Raw genomic sequence first — 22124 nt, 5'->3', positions numbered from 1 at the left:
ATGTCAAGTGGAAGACCAACTCTGCAGTGAGTGGGAGATCAAACAAATTCCTAACCAACCGAGCCAACAACTTTGTCAGCCAAAAGGTAGAGGAGGGAACTAGAAGTAAAGCTATACTGACCTTAATTCTTACTAATAGAGAAAAAGTGATTGAGGGAGTGGAATTTGCCGGAACCTTGGAAGAAAGTGACCACGTCGTACTGGAATTCAATATAATGCAAACACAAGCAATAGAAAATAATCCAACCAGTGCCTTAAACTTTGAAAGAGCTGATTTTAACAAACTCAGAGAGAACCTAGGAACGATTCCATGCATGGACAAAAATCCTAAAGGGGAAAACAATTCAAGAAGCATGGGAAACTGAAAAATGCGATCATAAAAGCTCAGTCTAGCACAAAACCACTGAAAACGAAATTCAAGAAATGCAATAAGAAACCAGCATGGCTGCACAAAGATCTCTCTGACAAATTGAAAGACAAAAAGGATAAGTACAAAAAATGGAAAGCAGGACACATAACTACTGTTAGGCAGAATATCAGCAGATAGCCAGAACATGCAAAGATGAAGTCAGGAATGGAAAGGCTCAGATTGAACAAAGACTTGGAATGAAAGTCAAAGATAATAATAAAAAAGTTTCTTTCAACATATCAATAACAAGGAAAAATTCAAGGAAATAGTAGGTCCACTAAAGAGAGAAGATGGCAATGAAGTAATTGGCAGTAGGGAGAAAGCAGATGTCAGCCTCCGCTTTCACTGCTTCACCTGCCATAAGAAATGGAGGGGGGGAACTAGTCAGGGGGGCGAGGGGAGGGAAGAGCGCAGGAGGTGTCTTTCCAAGAAATGAAACTTATTCTCCAAAGGAGGCGTTAGACCAACCGTCACAAATTCCTGATGGATGACGTTGACAGAGGAGATTCCACCTGACCTTTGGGAGACCTTTGGATTGGATGATGGACGATGGACAAGTGGGGGGGGATGCTATCTAGATGCTATTTCGCGCGTTTTACTCACTTCCAGCTTTACCTGGGTTGCGATCATTTCATATTCAGTAAAAGTACTAATCTCTATAAAATATGGAGTTTGGGTCTTTCTTTCCTGGATTTTGAAGGAAGCATACCTGACATTAAGCTGGAAGTCACTCCAGTTATCCGGGGAAAAAAAAAAAAACCCAAGAGACTGGAATTATGTCAGACTGAGGCAGTGACGAAAACCAGATGGGAGCAGCGAGTTCCGCGGCTGCTACCCTCCAAGTGGAGAGAGAAAGTGCAGAATGGTTGGAAAAACTCCAATTAGAGCCGGAGGAAGCCAGATGGTCGAAAGGAGTTGGGAGATTGCCAGACTGGGGGGAGACCCCCCCGGGGAGTGACCAGCTCCAGACCGCATAAGAAAGAGGCAGTATGGATGCAGGAACAGAAGGAACGCCTCATGATGGAACAAGCCTTGCAGCTTATTCGTGATGTGGAAGAGAGCAGGAAAAGCCGGGAGAGCCGGGAGTCTTTTGGGTTTCCTGAGGAGAAGGGAGGAGAAGACCCCAGGGGGGAGCCAGATGAAATAGCCTGTGTGGGAGAGGAAGAAGCTGAGGAAAGAACATCCCAGGCTTCTGCTGCTCAAGGGAGGGATGCAGCCGGCAAGGGACCCCCAGCCTTGCAGGGGCCCCCCCGCAGACGTAAAAAGCCAAAAATTCTCCCCCTACCTGGGAAATATGATGGGAATCCGAAAACCTTGGGGTTTTTCCTGACCCAAGTGTGGAACCACATGCAGGACTGGGGGGAAGACTACATATCAGATGCCGCCCGAGTGAGATGTGTCACGAACTCCCTAGAGGGATTAGCAGCTGAATGGATGGTGGTCCTCCACAATAACAACTCCCCCTTATTGAGAAATTACAAGCAGTTCATGCGGGCCCTTAGAAGGCGGTTTGAAGATCACTTAGCTGAACACAAGGTGAGACTCAGGATGAAGGGAATCCAGCAGGGCCGGAGACCTGTGGCAGAGTATATCCAAGAGTTTCGTGAGCTGGCACCCTATATGACAGGATGGTCAGAGATGGCTCTATTGGAGAATTTTAAAGATGGGCTGAATGAAGAGATATATCGAGACTGCAGAAGTATGGGGGTCCCCGAAGACTTGCAGAGATGGTACATAGTAGCTGAGGACGTGGAGATCGAGTTGACCTGAAGCCAACTCTGAGGAGGGCGTACGGGGGATCAGTCATCATCCTTCCACTGTAAGGGAGCACCCAAGATGACGGGGGGGGGAGAGCAGAATTCAAACCCAAATCAAAGCCCTTCACCTGTTTCAAATGTGGGAAGGAGGGACACCGAACTGCCGAATGCTTCTCCAAACCAGTGCCAAAAGTTGCCGGCCCCGGCCCCAAGAAAGGCGACAAAATACCCGCCAAGACCCGCGGCACCACCCTGAAAGGAGAAGTCGTTGAGTTCGCTCCCCGAAACCAGGGTGAGTTGAGAACTCTGACCAACGATGACGACAGCAAGACGGACTCCGACTCCGACACCGACGATCGGATGAGTCATACGGAAGAACCCCTACTAATCCCCGTAGAAGTAAGGGTTCCATCCACAGGAACCATGCCAAAATGTTAGCTTGTTGGATTCGGGGTGCACCAGATGCATAATTAGCCCCCAAGTGGTGGAGGAAATGGGACTAAGATTAAAAGTGCTAAAAAGACCCATTGCGTTCTGTCAGTTAGACAGATCGATTGCAGGAGGGGGCCCAGCTAGTTTTATGACCGAACCCCTGGAATTGCAGTTGGGAGACCATGTAGAGAATCTCAGATTTATTGTGGTCCCTGGGATAGAAAGACCCCTTATACTTGGACTGCCCTGGCTTCGAAAATGGAACCCACGGGTAAATTGGAAGACGGGGGTCTTGCGCATCCGCACGGCAAAACCGATCCCAGAGAAGGAAAATTTACCCGTGAAGGATGAGATACAACCAGAAAGGGTGGAAGTAGCATTAGACTATATTGAGGGGCAGGAGAAAATTCCAAAAGAATATTGGGACCTCAGGGAAGTTTTTAGCGAAAGGGCCTCAGACACGCTGCCTCCCCACTGGACTACCGACTGCACTATTGAAATACTCCTCGGGGTGAAGCTTCCCAAACCAAAAATCTACCCCATGACCCCTCGAGAATTAGGGGAATTGCGAAGCTTTATCGATAAGAATCTAGAATGGGGATTCATCGAACGAGCCAAACCCAAGGTGGCGGCGCCAGTGATGTTCCGCGAAAAGAAAGATGGCTCCTTTCGTTTGATGGTCGACTATAGAAACATAAATGCTATTTGCGTGGAAAATGTTTACCCCCTCCCACTCATGAAGGACATGTTAGCCCATTTAGGGAAGGGAAAGAAATTCACCAAACTTGATTTAAGAGAAGCGTACTACTGAGTGAGAATTAAAGAGGGGGATGAATGGAAAACAGCATTTAATTGCCCACTGGGATGTTTCCAGTTCAGAGTACTCCCTTTTGGGTTACAGGGAACTCCTGCTGTATTCATGCAATCATGCAACGAAGTATTGCATGAGCACCTGTATAAGGGGGTGCTAGTCTACTTGGATGACATTCTTATCTACTCTGAGAACATGGCCGACCATGTCAAATTGGTGCGAACTGTCCTGAAAAAACTCAGGGCTGCGGAACTATATGCCAAACTTTCTAAATGTGAATTCCACCAAGACAAGATCGACTATCTTGGATATCGCATATCGCATGATGGAATAGAAATGGACCCTGAGAAGGTTCGTGCAGTATTGGAATGGGCCGCACCATGCACTCGCAAACAGTTACAATTTTGGGGTTTGCCAATTTTTATAGACAATTTATCCCCTCGTTTGCAAAAATTGCACTGCCAATTACTGACCTTCTAAAAACAAAAGGTGAAGTAAAGCCCAGACCCTCGAAACCACTGGAATGGACTATGGACTGTCAAGCCGCTTTCGAAAAATTGAAATGGCTGTTTGCGGCTGAACCAGTACTCAAACACCCAGACATGGAACAGCCTTTTGTAGTACAAGCTGATGCCAGCGACGTAGCTGTGGGAGCAATACTCTTGCAAAAGAATGAAAAGGGGGAACTACAACCTTGTGCCTACACGTCCCGGAAACTCTTGGAAACGGAAAGGAGATGGGCCATATGGGAGAAGGAAGCTTTTGCAGTGAGATGGGCCCTGTTAACCTGGAGACAATTTCTAGAAGGAGCGAAACACCCTTTTGAAGTTTGGACTGATCACAAAAATTTAGAGGCATTAAAAACACCACGTAAATTGTCCCCAAAGCAAGCTCGTTGGGCCCAACATTTCAATCGTTTCAATTTCACTCTATGTTACCTTCCTGGTGGAAAGAACTTCATGGCAGACGCACTTTCCAGACTGCCTCAGTACAACAGCATCAAAAAGGAGGTGGTTCAGCCTATTATCCCCTCGACTCAATTGGCAGTACCAGTAACTACAAGAGCACAGGCAAAAGTCAAACCAGAACTCACGGGAGACTTACTTAAAAAATTGCAAGAAGCTCTGGAAACTGATGAGTGGTTTAAAAACCACTCAAATGAATGTACACTCTGTGATGGACTAGCTTGGATTGGGGCGAAATTGTATGTTCCGGCCAAGTTAAGAGAAACAGTATTGCAATATGCCCATGATTCCAAGGCAGCGGAACACTTTGCATTTGTCAAAATGCTACATTTGGTTAAGAGACAATTTTGGTGGCCTGCACTCAAGAAGGATATACAGGCATATGTTGCTAGTTGTCCAGTGTGCACCTCGGCTAAAAGACCTCCAGGGAAGCCACCTGGATTACTTCAAAGTGTGGCTAGACCGAATGCCCCGTGGAAGGAAATATCTATGGATTTTATTGTAGACCTGCCAGAGAGTGAAGGGTGTACTGTCATTTGGGTGGTGACAGATTTGTTTTCCAAACAAGTACATTTCATCCCTTGCTCAAAGATCCCTTCAGCAAAAACCCTTGCAAAACTGTTTATTCGTCAGATTTAGCGACTACATGGAGCTCCAAAAAGAATAATCTCGGACAGGGGTGTACAGTTTACTTCCAACTTCTGGAAGGAGTTTTTGAAATTGATAGGCTCCGCCCAAGGGCTAAGTTCCAGTCACCACCCCCAGACAAATGGGGCTTGTGAAAGAACCAATGGGGTTTTAGAACAATACCTGAGATGTTATGTAAATTACCAACAAGACAATTGGGTAGACTTATTACCATTTGCAGAAGTGGCATATAATAATTCTATACACAGTAGTACCGGCTTCACTCCATTTAAGGTTGCATCGGGCCAAGATTTCGTACCAATCCCCGAACTACCGCAAGATGATCCCCAAAACCCTTCTTTGATGGACTGGTTGCTTAACTCATTCTTTGCACCAGTCTTCATGCAAAAATCAATTATAGCCCAACGTACCAAAAAAACTACTGTAAAAGACAAACTAGAAATATAAGTCACCTTGATGAATATAAATCACCGGGACCAGATGGATTACATCCCAGAGTTGTAAAGGAGCTGGCAGATGTTATCTCAAAATCATTGTACCATATCTTTCAAAAATCCTGGAGCACCGGGGATTACCCGAGGATTGGAAAAGAGCTGATGTGGTTCCCATCTTCAAGAAAAGAAAAAAAACCAGACCAATCAGTCTAACCTGGGAAGATCCTGGAAAAGATAATCAAGAAACAGATCTGCGAACAACTAGAAGCAAATAAAGCTGTAATTAGTAGCCAGCATGGGTTTGTTAAAAACAGATCATGCCAAACCAATCTTATTTCATTCTTTGATAAAGTGACTAAATTAGTAGACCAGCGAAATGCTTTGGGCCAGTGGTGAAATGTAAAATTTGTTACTACTGGTTCTGTGGGCGTGGCTTGGTGGTGGTAATATGACTGAGTGGGCGTGGCCAACTTTTTTTTTTTTACTTTTAAAACCATTTTTTCTACAACCTCTTCAGCTGAAGAGGTTGTAAAAAAATGCTTTTAAAGCCTCTGACGATCCCAGCTGACTTGCCTGATTGGCAGAGGCTTTATTTCTTTTTTTTAAAGCCTCTGATAATCCCAGCTGAGCCGCGCAATCAAAAGAGGCTTTTTAAAAAACTTTTAAAAGCATTTTTTTGGCTAAAGAGGTTGTAGAAAAAATGCTTTTCTTTTAAAAGTAAAAAAAAAGCCTCTGATGATTGCGCGGCTCAGTTGGGCAATGGGGAGGGGGCAGGGATTTTTGCTACCGGTTCTCTGAACCACCCACCTCCATCGCTACCGGATCGGGCGATCCGGTCTGAACCGGGAGCATTTCACCCCTGCTTTGGGCATGATATACTTAGATTTCAGTAAGGCATTAAACAAACTAGACCACAACCTACTTGGAATAGAATGTAAATGTGGAATAGACAACTTCACCACCAGATGGATTTGCAGCTGACTGACAAATCGTACTCAACTAGTAGTCCTTAATGTTACTACGTTCACATGGAGAGAAGTAGTGGGGTACCACAAAGCTCCGTCTTAGGCCCAGTACTCTTCAATATCTTCATAAATGACTTAGATGAGGAAATAGAAATTAAATTTGCCGATGACACTAAATTTGCAGATGACACTAAACTGGCAGGAATAACCAACATCCCAGAAGACAATCTCAGGATCCAAAAAGATCTTGACAGACTTAAAAAATGGGCCCTATCCAACAAAATGAATTTTAATGTGGAGAAAACCAAAGTTTTACAATTAGGCAGGAAAATCAAAGATATAAATACAGATTAGGTGAGACCTGGCTCAAAAACACTAGGACCTTGGAGTCCTAGTGGATGATCACTTGAATATGAGCCAGCAGTGTGCAGCAGCAACCAAAAAAGCTAATACAATCCTGGGTTGTATAAACCAGAGGCATAGAATCAAGATCACATGATGTATTAGTACTGCTTTATAAAATCCTAGTAAGACCACACCTGGAATACTGCAATCAATTTTGGCCGCCATACTACAGAAAAGATGTTGAGACTTTGGAAAATGTTCAGAAAAGAGCAACTAAGGTGACCAAAGGCCTGGAGACTAAAACATATGAAGAACGGTTGCAGGATTTGGGTTTGGCTAGTCTAAAGACAAGAAGAATTAGGGGCGACATGACAGCAGTTTTCCAGTATTTGAAGGGTTGCCACAAAGTAGAGGGGGTCACATCAGGGATGGATTCTAAAATTTTTTACTACTGGATCTGTGGGCGTGGCTTGGTGGTGGTGGGTAATGTGAATGGGTGGGCGTGGCCAACTTTTTTTTTTTACTTTTAAAAGCATTTTTTCTACAACCTTAAGAGGTTGCAGAAAAAATGTTTTTAAAAGCTTCTGACAATCAGGCAACTCAGCTGGGATCGCCAGAGGCTTTTAAAGGCATTTTTTTTCCTACAACCTCTTCGGCTGAAGAGGTTATAGAAAAAAATGCTTTTAAAAGTTAAAAAAAAAAAGCCTCTGAAGAGGTGGGCGGGGTAAGCGAGCGGCAAACGGGCTGGGGACTGGTTCGGGGGCATGGCCAGCCAATGTTATTACCGGTTCTCCGAACTACTACAAATTTTTACTACCGGTTCTTGCGAGTCACATTATTCTACAAAGCAACAGAGGGCAGGGCAAGATATAATGTTTGGAAACTAACCAAAGAGACCTGGAATTCCAAACAACCTGGAATTAAGGAGAAACTTCCTAATAGTGAGGACACTAGCTAGAAGGGACCTTGGAGATCTAGTCCAACTCACATTTTCACTAAGGTGACCAGATTTTAACATTGGTAAAGAGGGACATTGTGGGCGTGGCTTATTTTGTGGGCGTGGCTAGCTGGTCATGTGACTGGGTGGGCGTGGCTAGCTGGTCATGTGACCGGGTGGCCATGGCTATGTGTATAGGGTAAGGTGAACAGATTTTAACATTGGTAAGAAGGACACCATTGTGGGCGTGGCTTATTGTGTGGGCGTGGCTTGGAGGCCATGTGACTGGGTGGGCGTGGCTACCTGGTCATGTGACCGGGTGGCCATGGCTATGTGTATAGGGACTACTCAGAGGGCTGAAAAGTCATTTCTGACAGGTCCTCACCTTTTGACTGGTCCTCACACTTATGACCATCCTCACATTTATGCCCGTGCAGCATTCTTAACAACCATGTCACTCATTTCACAACTGCTTCTCTTCAACAAGGTGACAAGATAGGGCAAAAATGTAAAATGTGAGGACAGTTGTAAGTTCGAGGACTGGTCAGAAGTGTGAGGACCAGTCAAAAATAACTTTTTCAGCCCTCTGAGTAGTCCATATGCACAAAAGGACTAACCAGAGAGCTGAAAAAAGTCATTTCTGACAGGTCCTCGCACTTTTGACTGGTCCTCACACTTATGACCATCCTCACATTTATGCCCATGCAGCATTCTTAACAACCATGTCACTCATTTCACAACTGCTTCTCTTCACCATGATGACAAGATAGGGCAAAAATGTAAAATGTGAGGACAGTCATAAGTTCGAGGACTGGTCAAAAGTGTGAGGACCAGTCAAAAATAACTTTTTCAGCCCTCTGAGTAGTCCATATGCATTAAAGGATTACAGCAATAGAGAGGGATGAAGGAATGGAAATTAGAGTAGGAGTGAGGGTAAGAGAGGGAGGAAGAGAGGAGGAGAAGGAGAAAGAAAGAGGAAGTAGGGAGGAGAAAAAGAGGGTGGGGGGAAGAGAAAGTAAGAAGGAAAGAAAAGAGAGAGGTGGTAGGTTTGAGGAGAAAGATTGCTGTACAATAAAAAAGATGAAAGGGAAGAAAGCCAACCCCAAGCAAATATAAAGATATTAAGATAAAGAATGAATTGTTAAACTTTAAAGAATAAAAGAGAACAAATATGAATAAATAGCAATAATTAGAAACACACATACAAACATACAATGTATTTTCTTTGAACAGAATATTTGGCTGGTTCACAAATTTAAACAGCGTTTAGTCATTTCAATTAAATTTACAATTTCTATATTTCCTTTTTGCCATATTTATTCCTCATCTATTTTTTAAAAAAACCAATATTACCCTTCATCCTCATCTCTAATCTTAATCAAATTCAATTTTTCCCTTCTATTCTATATTATACCCCTTCCCATTGTCATCTATTTTTATATCCATCCTCACATTGTTTAATTATGTAATTATGTAATACAGTTGTTTAATACAAAGTCAACATTTTAATATAAATCAATTAGTTATAAAACTATCTTTTTTGTATATTAATCAATATGAACATGAATATTCCAATTATTTCCATGCAATCCAATTTCTTACAAATCAATTAATTATATTTACCAATAATAATAAACCAAATAATTTCTCCCATATATTCCTCCGAACCACAACTTAACCATTTCTGCTTTCAACACAATATACAATTAATAGTATCTCAATTATTACAATTCCCTAGTTAAATACAGCTTTTTTTCCTTTGTGTTTTAAAATCTTGAACTCTCCTCCTAAATTTCCCATTGTTTGCAGTTTTTCACCTACCTTTTTTGGGGAGGAAAAATAAAAATAAATCTCTCTCTGCCTCATTTTGTCACGCTGCACCAAAGACCCTGGTTTCGGTTTCGTTTCTGAAGCTTAGCTAGGGGGAAAAAAAACTGCTTTACACTGATTGCCTGTAGGGCGGCCCTTTGAAGCCCCGGGCAAGAGTTTAAACAGTTTTTTTTTCTTCTAGCCATCAGCTGGGGCTCAAGAAAAATCAGGACTTTTTTGAAACGCCGCGGGACGCGGGACAAATTGCTCAAAAGCGGGACTGTCCCGCCAAAAGCGGGACGTCTGGTCACCTTATTTTCACCAATCCCATTTTCCCATTTCAGTATAATGGTGAAACAGTGTATTTCATTCATTTCTTCACCTATGGAGGTTTTAAGAAAAGGCTGGACAACCATCTCTTCAGGATACTTTAATTGATTTTCCTGCACAATCCAGCGATTTGGACTTGCAACTCCAAAATTCTATGGTTCCCTAAAACATCCTAATGCAACTCCCATTCCTATTTGCCTTCTTGTTCACTCACAATGGCCATAAGCTCCCCACTGACTTTCTTTTTCTAAAGACTGGTGACTGAGGAATGCAACTTCATCCCTAGCTAAGCACTTGATCAGTGAGTCAGCTACAGCTGCAAGGTGTACAGGGCGCCCACTCAAATACATGTTTAACAAATATACAATTCTACACTTCTTTTAAAGATACACATTCCATTCAGACAGAAAAAAATACACTGCTTTCCATTTAGTAAAAACCTTTCTTTTTAAAAAAATATTTTTTATTTGTACATTTTTCTTTAACATACATAAGTGCTTAGTAAACAGGGTATTGTCTGGGTTAATTTACTTATATGTAATAATAGTAAAATATTATTATTTACTTGTACATAGTGGTATTCTTCCAACTTCTAATTTTTACCTCTTAGCTAACCATTGGTAAAACAAATACCATGTTGAAAAATATTCTGTATCTTCTTTATCCTTTTTTTTTTTTATTGAAAAAGTTTTCAAATACAGATTTTTCCCCCTTTTTTCCCCCCCTCTCCCTCCCCCTCCCTAACCCCCCCTCCCCACCCCACCCATCCCCCCCGTGACTTCTTCATAACAAAAAAAAACTAATTCATAACAGATTACTTACTCCCTCCTCTAGATATTGACCTTTACTTACTAAAAATATTATTAATATTATAACATCCCCCTTTATCCATACATTTCAGAAAAGAGAAAAGAGAAAAGGGAAAAAAAGGAAAAAGAAAAAAAAAAGACATTATACTATGACATTATAACTTCTCCACTTTAAAACTATACAATAAGTCCTACTTTAACATTTAATCTTCTATGTATATTACTATGACATTTCAAAGCAGCCTTCCCCATCAAATCTAGTTTAACATTTATTCCACTGTATCCATTTCCTCCACTCCCCTAAATATATCACTTAAAAATCCCTTTTCTTAGACTAATCAATCTACTGACTAGCTTATTCACCCACTATCAAGCAAAATTACCATACACAACATTTCTTAATATCATTGATTCACTGCCCACCCTACTTAAAAATCTATGTCTATATTTTCCATTATATCTAAATAAAAAAAAAAAAGAAAAGACAATAACTTTAAATTTATAATCCATATAGTATCTTCTTTAAGATCTTTCCACTGGATTGGTAGAACCAACATCCATAATCGGGTAACATAACTTGCTGGTTTCTTTATCCTTTATCTTGAATGTTAACCTATCCATTTCAGCACAATCTAATATTTTTTAAATTATATTTTCATCTGTAGGAGTTTCCTCATTTTTCCAGTGTTGTGCAAATACAATTCTAGTTGCTGTCAAAACATGTAGTATCAAATATCATATTTTTCTGGTAATATACCTAAGAAAAATATTTCTGGTTTTAAATCTATGTGTTGCTTTACCATTTTCTTTAACCATGTATGTATTTTCATCCAAAAACTTTTTGCCTTTGGGCATGTCCACTACATATGGTAGTATGAGTCTGGTATCTGATTGTATTTCTAACATTTGACGGGCATATTTTTAAACATCTTTGCTAGTCTTGTGGGTGGCAAATGTCACCTGTAAAACATTTTATACAGGTTTTTCTTGTAAGTAGTTGCCATTGTCAATTTATAATTTCTATCCCAATGTTTTTGCCATTTATCTAATTCTATAGTATATTCAAAGTTTATTCATACTATCATTGTTTCTTTCACTTGTTCATCTTTCATTTTAAGGCTTAATAAATAGCTTTATATTTTCTTTATTAATTATTAATCCTTTGCTAATAGTATCTGATCAAGTGTTGTTGACTCTTTATAGAAACCATATGTCTTTGTGTCTTTCTCATATCTCGATTGTATTTGCAGATGTGGCCACCATGCTAGGTCCACCCCTTGGTTTTGTAGTTCCTGTTTAGTTTTAAATTCCCCTTTCTCATTTAGAATATCTTTATATGTTACGATTTTTTCCAAGTTTACAACATTTGGATATATCAGTGCTTCCATTGTGGCCAGCCAGACTGCTATTTTCATGTAATTTTTTGCTTTAAATTTTTCCCATACTAAGAGTAGAGCATTCCTTACATAATGTCTTTGAAAATATCTATGTATTTTATTTTTTTCATACCACAAAAAAGCATGCCATCCCAATTGAAGATCATGTCCCTCCAGCAATAAGAGTCTTCTATTTCTGAAATTTATCCATTCTTTCACCCAAATTAATGCAGAAGCCTGGTAATAAAGGTCTCTATTCAGCAACCCAAATCCCCATTGTTTTTAGATTCTTGCAGCATTTTCAGTCTTATTCTTGCTCTTTTTCCTTGCCAAACATATTTCAAAAATATTGTATTTAGTTCATCCAAGTATTTTTCTCTAGTTTTATAGGAATCATTTGAAACAAAAAGAGTAGCTTTGGCAGGATATTTATTTTTATAGTTGCTATTCTTCCCAACATTGACAGTATTTTACTTTCTTAGTTACCTGAAGGTCTATCTTCTTTGTCAATTCATTTTTCTGTTTGTCTGTAAAGTTTTTAGCTAGTATTTGGGTTTTTTCTTTGTTTATTCTCAATCCTGCAACTTCTCCATATTCCTCTATTTTTTTCATTAGCTTGGGGCCAGTTTCCAATGGTTCTTCTAAAATAAATACTAGGTCACCTGCAAATGCTTGTAGTTTGTATTTTTCTCTTTGTATTTCCATACCTTTTATTTCTGGGTCTTGTCTAATACTTCTACTTAGCACTTCCAATGTTAATATGAATAGTAATGGGGACAGTGGACATCCTTGTCTTGTGCCTTTTTTATATTAAAATTCTCCATCAAGTTCCCATTCACAATCACTTTTGCCATTTGTTTGGAATAGATTGCCTTAATCAGGTTTATAAACTCCTCGCCACAGTCCATACACTCTAGTTGTAGCATAAATTGGCAAATTTATGCTGTAGAATGCTTTCTGTGCATCTAAGAAGATCAACGCCATTTGTTTTTCAGAGTGTACTTCATGATCTGTCCCCGTCCACACACACACACAAACACAGCCAGCCGAGGGTTAAGGAAGCACTTGGAACACACCCAGCTCTTTATCTCCAACTTGGCAGCGATATACATGCCGTCTGCCAAGTGCTTTTATTTCCACAGAAAAACAGAAAGATAAATACTCAGCTTCCAAACGTCCAACAATAAATATTCCTCCCAGCAGTTCCGAACGAGGCTTTAGTGACTATCCAAGGTTAGTTTTGTTCGTCACAAGGATCACTGGCCACCACCCTCTATTATATAGTCTCTATATAAGGGTGTGGTCCAGTGACTCAGTTCTAATCCCTAGCACGCCTCCTGAGCTGCTGCAATCGTTTATCACGCCTTCGGAGGCATGCGTCCAGGAATGATGTTTCTCCCTCACTCTCATCCGAGCCACCTGTCTCTCTGCTAATCTCCTCTCCCTCGGCCGGCACCTGAGACAGTGCCAGAGGGGAGGGGCCTGGAGAGGGAGGCCTGGCTGACTCCTCTTCCTCATGCTTGGAGCTTTCTTCCTCCGATGGGACAGGCTCAGAGGGCGGGGCCACAATACTTCAGTGGTGGGATTCTGCCAGTTCTAGGCGGTTCGGCCGAACTGTTTGTTAAATTGCTGGCTCGCCACGCCCCTTACCAATAAATAGTGGGGGCGGGGCAGGGCGAAGGACGGGTGAGCCAGTAATTTAACAAACGGTTCAGTGTTTTTTTGTAATTTATTGGCCTCGCAGCACACCGAACCGTTTGTTAAATTGCTGGCTCGCCCGCCCCTCCTCCCACCCACACGGCGTCAGCCTACCCTAGCCCAGGGGTGGGCAATTGTGGCTCTTTTACAACCTGTGGACTTCAACTCCCGCCTAGCCCATTCTGGGGAATTCTGGAGAATTCTGGGAGTTGAAGTCCACAAGTCTTAAAGCTGCCAAGTTTGAAGACCTCTGTTTTATATATAATAAGCAGCCCCGGCTATTTCCCGAGAAAAGTCTCCCTTTCCTTCCTTCCTTCCCATTCCAGAAACTGAGAGGGAATTATTTCCCGCTGGCCTCTGACCAATTTAAAGTTGCTGCTTCCGAGTTGGCCCCTTTTGCATCGGCGGAGAGTTGGTTTTTTTTCCCCCTTTCCACGCCGTCTTCCCCTTTAAGGCAGGAACGCCGTTACTAAGGCAGTCGGAGGAGCGGGCAAACTGAATCCCTCCGGTGGCAACAATCGGGGCAGTCCTTGGGTTTCGCTGCGGCTCTCTCGGGGCGCGATGGCATTCCCTTGCCTGGTAAGGGGCAATGCTGAGGGATGCCAAAGCGATGTCGGAGTTGGCTCCACCGCGGAGGCAGGGAGAAAGTGGGGCTGGATTGATTGATTGAACCGAGGCAGAAAATCTGCAGAGAGAGCCAGGCCCGCTGATCTGCGAGAAGCCAGAACTCGCACTTGGGCCACTGATTTGAGCCAAGTTAGATTGGCTCAGCCCCCCCAATCATGAGCTGCTGCCTCGGCGCAGAAAGAGGGGGTGATCCTGAAGTTGCACCACATCAATGTAGATCCCAATCTAGATTGCACTCTGAGTGTTGCAACTGAAGTTCCTCCAAAACTAGGGGAGATTCAGCCTTAGGAAGAGAGGAAAAGGCTCTGGGCGGAAAGCTGGGGGGGGGGGCGGGCTTTGCTTTACCATCTTCTAAGGCTCTGGAGGATTTAAGTAGCTTAACTGTGCTTGCTTGCCAATACCAGAATTACAGAGTTGGAAGGGACCTTTGGAGGTCTTCTAGTCCAGAGATCTCCCACCTTGGCAACTTTCTCTGCCTGAGCCTGATGCTTCCTGAGAGGCAGGGGGTCTCTCTGAATGGGACCCCTTCCCCAAAAGACTGGCCCCAAAGCCCTAGCTCAGAGGTCTTCAACCTTGGCAGCTTTAAGACTTGTGGACTTCAACTCCCAGAATTCTCTAGCCAGCATAGCTGGCTGGGGAATTCTGGGAGTTGAAGTCTGCCAGGCTTAAAGTTGCCAAGGTTGGAGATCTCTGGACTAGAAGATAGATGATGGCATAAATGATGACCAGTCAAAAGTGCGAGGTCCTGTCAGAAATAACTTTTTTCAGCCCTCTGACTCAGAGGGCTGAAAAAGTTATTTTTGACCGGTCCTCGCACTTTTGACCAGTCCTTGAATTTACGACTGTCCTCACATTTTATGTTTTGCACCCTATCTTGTCACCGTGGTGAAGAGAAGTAGTGGTGAAATGACTGACATGGTTGTTAAGAATGCCACAACGGGCATAAATGTGAGGATGGTCATAAGTGCGAGGACCGGTCAAAAGTGCGAGGATCAGTCAGAAATTACTTTTTTCAGCCCTCTGAGTAGTCCCTATGTGCATATGGACTACTCAGAGGGCTGAAAAAGTTATTTTTGACTGGTCCTCGCACTTTTGACCAGTCCTTGAACTTACGACTGTCCTCACATTTTACATTTTGGGCCCTATCTTGTCACCATGGTGAAGAGAAGTAGTGGTGAAATGACTGACACGGTTGTTAAGAATGCCACAACGGGCATAAATGTGAGGATGGTCATAAGTGCGAGGACCGGTCAAAAGTGCGAGGATCAGTCAGAAATGACTTTTTTCAGCCCTCTGAGTAGTCCCTATGTGCATATGGACTACTCAGAGGGCTGAAAAAGTTATTTTTGACTGGTCCTCGCACTTTTGACCAGTCCTTGAACTTACGACTGTCCTCACATTTTACATTTTGGGCCCTATCTTGTCACCGTGGTGAAGAGAAGTAGTGGTGAAATGACTGACACGGTTGTTAAGAATGCCACAACGGGCATAAATGTGAGGATGGTCATAAGTGCGAGGACCGGTCAAAAGTGCGAGGATCAGTCAGAAATGACTTTTTTCAGCCCTCTGAGTAGTCCCTATGCACATAGCCACGCCCGCCCAATCACATGACCAGCTAGCCACACCCACCCAGTCACATGACCAGCTAGCCACACCCACCCAGTCACATGACCACCAAGCCACACCCCAACTAAGCCATGCCCACAGAACCGGTTGTTAAAAAAATTGAATCCCACCACTGGTGTACTTCATAATATTCCAGCATATCTAAAATAAGTCTTACATTATTCTTAATTTGTCTTTTGGGTAAAAATCCATTTTGATCTGGGTGGATAAATTAATTCAAGAATCTTTTTAATCTTTCTGTTATTATTGATGCAAATATTTTATAGTCTGCATTTAATAATGACATAAGCCTGTAGTTCTTTATCTGTGTTAAATCTGAGTCTTCTTTTGGGATTAGTGTAATATTTGCTTCTATCCACGAGTTTGGTATCTTAGCTTCTAATAGTACTTCATTATAAACCTCTAACATTGACAAGCTTAGTGTATCCTGTAGGTGTTTATAAACTTCTGCAGGTAATCCATCTGGTCCTGATATTTTGTTATTCTTTTGTCTTTTTATCACCTCAGTTAATTCCATAATTATTATTCTTTCATTTAGCATTGCTTTCACGTTTTCAGACATTTTTGGTAGTTTAGGTTTTTCTAAGTATTGCTTTATCTTTTCCTCCGAAATTTTATCTTGCTCGTATAGTTTCCCACAGAACTCCTGAATTATTTTCTTTTTAGCCTTGTTTTGGTACTATAAGCTTCCCTTCTCATCTTGTAGTTTGCTCATCAATTTCTTCTCTTTCTCCTTTTTCAGCTCATATTCTAGCAATCTTCCTGGTTTGTTGGCGTTTTCAAAAAGTTTCATTTTGCTCTTTTGATTTGTTGCGCCAATTCTTCTTTTTCCATTAAATTCAACTTATGTTTTATTATTTTGTGCCACAAAAGAGCTCTTTTGTGGCTCTTTTTGTAGTTCTAATTCAAGCTTTTTGTGCTCTTCTTCTAATGTTTTTGGTGTTATTTTTTCTATTTCCCCCCTGCTTTATAAGTTATAGCTAGTCCCTGATATATACTTTAGCTGTATCCCATAGGTTTTGCAGTAAAGTCTCTTCCTTTTTAGTCTCATTGAAGAAAAATTCCATTTCTTTTACTGTTGTTTGTATAACACTAGTATAGATTGATTCAATGCCTATCTCAATCTTTTTTTTTTTTTGCCCCTTTCAACTGACTTTTATTGGGTTATGGTCAGTCCATATATTAGTTTCTATCTCTATCTCTTGCACATTTGTTCTTAATTCCAACGACATCCATATCATATCAGTTCTAGACCATGATTTGTGCCTATTTGAATAGAAGATGTATTAGTTTTTCCTTGGATTTGTTTCTCTCCGTATATCCTGTATACATGTTTCCTCTACCATTTTAAAGAAAGCCCTCAGAAGAGTCTTCCTTACTTTTTTGCTGATTTGCTACTTCTACAGTCAAATTTCGTATCCACAATTGTGTTGAAATCTCCTACCACAGAAATATTCTCATATTCCATTTCAATTATCTTATGAAATTTTTTAAATAGAATTCTTCTTGTTTATTGTTTGGTTCATATATTCAGGGGTGAAATTCGACCGGATCAGACTGGCTCGGGCGAACCAATTTCAATTTTCAATTTAATTCAATTTATATGCCCCCCCTCTCCGAAGACTCAGGGCGGCTCACAATACATTAAAATCCTAATAAAAAACATTTAAAAATTAAAAACATTAAAACTCATTCATACCATTCATGGCCGATCTCGCCGGATTGCAAGAGCGAGATCAAAGGCCCCAGGCCTGCCAGAGATGAACCAGGGATGAAATCGAACCAGTAGGGACGATTTGAATCGGTTTGCCAAACTGGTAAAAACTACCCTTGGTTGCCCCCTCCCCCATGCCCGCCTGCTCACCCGCTTGCCGCTGACCTCTTCTGGCTGCTCGCTCATCCCTTCTGGCTGCTCTCCCCACCCACCCACCCCTGCCCTATATATGTTCCCCTTGCCATGCAGCCCAGCTAATTGCCTCGCCGATGCCTGCTCAGTTCAGTGCCTCACACAGTCGCCTCACCGACCCCTACTCAGCGCCTTCCTCAGTCACCTCGCCGATGCCTGCTCAAAGGTAAGCAGTGCCTAGCATGCCGCCCCCCCATCCCCAGCCTCGTGTAGTTCGCAAAGCTGCCAGGGATCAGTTGTGGATGGCCTAGGGTGCCGCCACCCCATCCCCAGTGTCGCGTAGTTCACACTATCAGCAATTGGTTGTGGGTGGCCTAGCATGCCGCCCCCCCATTCCCGGCCTCGCGTAGTTTGTGATGCCGGCAGCAATTGGTTGTGGGCGGCTTAGCATTCCACGGTCGGCCATCCCTCTGGGCTTGCCTGGCTGGCTAAGCCATCTTGGCTCCAGCCTAGGCGGGCTGGGCTAACTAACCCACCTTCCCCCCAGCCTCCAGCTTCCTTACTTTCGCTTCGCTTCACTCCTGAACCGAATCCTGAGCCGCTGGTCACAGACTCACCTGCCTTGTTTCGCCTCATTGGCGGGCAACTGAATCTGCCTGCCTGCCTTGTGCCTTCAATTGGGTAAGTAAGTGGCTTTTTTTTTTTTTTTGCTTTAAAAAAATAGTTAATTGGTTCTTTTTAAAGGAAATTTTATTGTTTTTTTAGGAAATAGCTATATAAAGTTTAGGAAATTTTAACTGCTTTTATATTTTTAGATTTGTGCAGCTTTGTGAGATTTTGGGTATTTCTGTAGTGTTTCACACTCACTACAGAAATACACAAAATCTCACAAAGCTGCACAAATCTAAAAATATAGCTTTTATAGGGAAAAGCTGTTTTTATTCTTTTGGTGTTTTTATCACTGTGTGATGATTGTTTTTTAACTTGTGTGATTTTGTGAGGTTGCTGCAAGCAGCAACAAGGGACATTTTACGTGAAGTCCAGCTGCTTTTACATTGTGTGAGACAAGTTGTGCGGCTTTGTGTGAGTTTGTGTGTAAAGTGTGATACTTAGTTTTTGAGCCTCTGCAATTGTGTAAGGTTCTTGCTTGTTGCAGGGGACAAGCATTACGTGAAGTTCAGCTGATTTTACATTGTGTGAGAGAAGTTGAGCAGCTTTGTGAGATTCTATATTCTAGTGGCTTTGTCTTTCCTGTTCTTGGGGTTACAGTTAGGGTTGGGGAAAAACTGATTTTATCTGCAGTCTTTTGGGGGGAAACTGTTTTTATTCTTTTGGTATTTTTCTGGCACTGTCCTAGTTTTTGGGGGGTGTATATGCTCCCTATAACTTCCTACACATTAATGATCACTAACAATATTTGCTTATCCACTTTAGTGAACTTCCCTTATATAATTGTTTTCTTTTATACTTTGAAATTTGTTTCTGTTAGTTAGCCATTGATAAAGCAAATCCCACATTAAAAAGTATTCAAAGCCTTCTCCTTAATTTTAATCATTTAAGAATCAAACAGGTTTCTGAAGCACTTAGCTAACAATTTTATCTCCAAAAGATGGAGGTGGGTACTAGATTGTTAGTACACTGAACTTAATCCTTAGTAATAGGGTTGAAATGATTGTAGAGACTTTTGGGGAAAGAGACCATGTCATACTAGAATTCACCATAATGAAGACACGGGTGACTGACACCATAATGAAGTCAGACTAGTGTTTTAGGCTTTAAGAAAGCTGACTTCAACAAATTAAGAGACAAAACAGGAAGGATTCCATGGATGGAAATTTTAGAGGAAAAAACAGTACAGGATGCGTGGAATATTCTGAAAAATGAGTTAATAAATATCCTCCCCCCAAAAAAGAATACCATGGAGAAATAAAAACAAGAGACTTCACATGAGACCAGCATAGTTGCACAAAGAGCTGTCTGACAAACTGAGGGACACAAAGGACAAGTATAAAAAAAGGAAAGAGGGGCATATAACTAGAGCAGAATACCAGCAAATAGCCCAAATCTGCAAAGATGGAGTCAAGAAAACTAAGGTTAAGAATGAACTAAGATTTGCAACAAATGCAAAAAAATCACACACAAAAATTATTTCAATATATAAGGATCAAGAAAAAAGTCAAAGAAATGGTCAGTCCACTAATGGGAGAAGATGGCAAGAAGATGATGGGCAGCAAGGAGAAAGTAGAACTGTTTAATTCTCTTCCTTCCATCTGTTTTTAAGCAAAAGGAAATAATAGCCCAACCTATCAAAATAGAACTATGGAAGACAGAACAGTAATGCAGGTCAAAATAGGCAAGGAATTAGTAATGTTGCGGCCCGCCAGCGGCCAGTAGAGCTGGCAGCAGATTCGGACAGTGAGGAGGTCGGGGAGGAACATGGGCCAGAGAGGGGGGCCAGGCCATCTGGTAGTTCTTTGCTGCCTCCAGAATCTGACATCAGCAAAGCAGAAGAACAGCATGAGCCTGTTCCCAGTGTGCGCATGTGTAGAGCTGCCAGGAGACAGAAACAATTAAGGAAACAGGGTCAATTTGGGAGTAAGGCTTGGAGATGATTGGCCCCTCCCATAAGACATAAAAGAGAAGTGAACGGGATATGAGCTTTTGCAGGAAGCAATTAGTTCATCTGGCCAATTCAAGATTTGAAAAGTCTGTTTGTGAAAGTTTGGCTTTGCCCTGCGTCTGGAAATTAACTCTTTGGCAGCATTCCACATGAGATAGGTGGATATTGATAACCTTCCTCTGAAAGACTGTTTATCAAGCCTTGCAGACTGTAAATGAAAGTTATTACAGCTGTATGAATTAAAGAGGTTTGCCGGGACTACGTTTGTGCTGTTTAATTTCTAAGGAAGCCTAGGTCAGAACAGGTAAGAGAACACCTATGCTTTGGACGAGTTCAAATCTCCAGGACCAGATGGTTTACATCCCAGGGTTCTGAAGGAACTGGCAAATGTGATTGCAAAATCACTGAATGAAATCTTTTGGAGCTCTTAAGAGCACAGGGGAACTGCCAGAGGACTGGAAAAGAGCTGATGTGATTCCAACCTTCAAAAAGGGTAAAAAAGTAGATCCAGGAAACTACAGACTAATCAGCTTGACATCAATGCTTGGGAGAATTCTGGAAAAGATAATCAAGAGGTGGATTTGTGAGCATCTATAAATGAACAAGACAATCACTGGAAGCCATCACAGGTTTATTAATAGAGATCATGCCAGACAAACCTTATTGCCTTTTTTGACAAAGTGACTAAATTAGTGGACCAGGGTAATGCTATGAATATTGTATACTTGGATTCCAATAAGGCATTTGACCAAGTAGAACACTGCCTCCTTCTTGGTAAAATAGAACAATGTGGAACAGACACTACCACCACTGGATGGATTTGCATTTGGCTGACCAACCACACTCAGCATATAGTCCTCAATGGAGCTACCTCTCCATTATATATCAAGGTATATAATCAAGGGTATATCAAGGTTCTGTCTTCGGCCTAGTGCTCTTCATTATCTTCATATATAATCTAGATGAGGGGATGGAAGGGGAACTCATCAAACTTGCAAGCCAATACTTGGAAAATAGACTTGAGTATTGGGCCCTATCCAATAAGATGCAGTTCAGTGGTGAGAAAAATAAGAACCTGTACTTGGGCAGGAAAAAATCAAATGCATAGGTTTGGAATAGGAAGTACCTGGCCCAACAGTATTAAGTGTGAGAGGGATCTAGATGTCCTGTTGGATCACTGCTTATGTATGAGTCAACAGTGTACTGTAGCTGCAAAAAAAGGGGTTGCTCTCTGAGGTGCTGCCACAAAGAAGAAGGAGCCAACCTATTTTCTAAAGCAGCATGAGGCAAAACAAGAAATAATGGATGGAAACTAATCAAGAAGACAACGAACCTAGAACTAAGGAGATATTTCCAGACAGTGAGAACAATTAACCAGTTGAATGGTTTGCTCCATCACTGGAAGTCTTAAAGAGATTGGACAGCTGTTTGTATAGGGTTTCCTGCCTGTGGAGACCGCCAAGGTCCCTTCCAACTCTGTTATTCTGTTAAAAAGCCAACACATTTCTTAAGCTGTATCAACAAAGTGATATCCTGTTTCCCCAAAATAAGACATCCCCTGGTAATAAGCCCAATCAGGCTTTTGAGCGCATGGCAATAAGGCCAGCACTTATTTCAGGGTTCAAAAAAATATAAGACAGGGTCTTATTTTCAGGGAAACACGGTAGCATCAAGATCACA

At 41.8% G+C, this 22124-nt stretch overlaps 1 protein-coding gene across 7 annotated transcripts in view; it reads right to left on the bottom strand.

The window, feature by feature from the left end:
* TRPC4 (transient receptor potential cation channel subfamily C member 4) overlaps nucleotides 1-22124 on the bottom strand; it is a 346099-nt gene that overhangs the window by 268542 nt on the left and 55433 nt on the right. Inside the window, exon 3 of one of the 7 annotated variants that reach the window (XM_087888456.1) lies at nucleotides 5475-5631. The exons of the other annotated variants lie outside the window; for them this stretch is intronic. The gene's annotated coding sequence lies outside the window, so the exon portion shown is untranslated. The remainder of the gene's footprint in view (nucleotides 1-5474; nucleotides 5632-22124) is intronic. 7 annotated transcript variants of the gene reach the window in all.

Source organism: Pantherophis guttatus, chromosome 2 (genome assembly GCF_059756535.1).
Source record: "Pantherophis guttatus breed Tessera chromosome 2, ASM5975653v1, whole genome shotgun sequence".
NCBI lineage: Eukaryota > Metazoa > Chordata > Lepidosauria > Squamata > Colubridae > Pantherophis > Pantherophis guttatus.
Note: the sequence above shows the minus strand (reverse complement) of the source record. Positions and strands in the feature narration are given on the sequence as shown.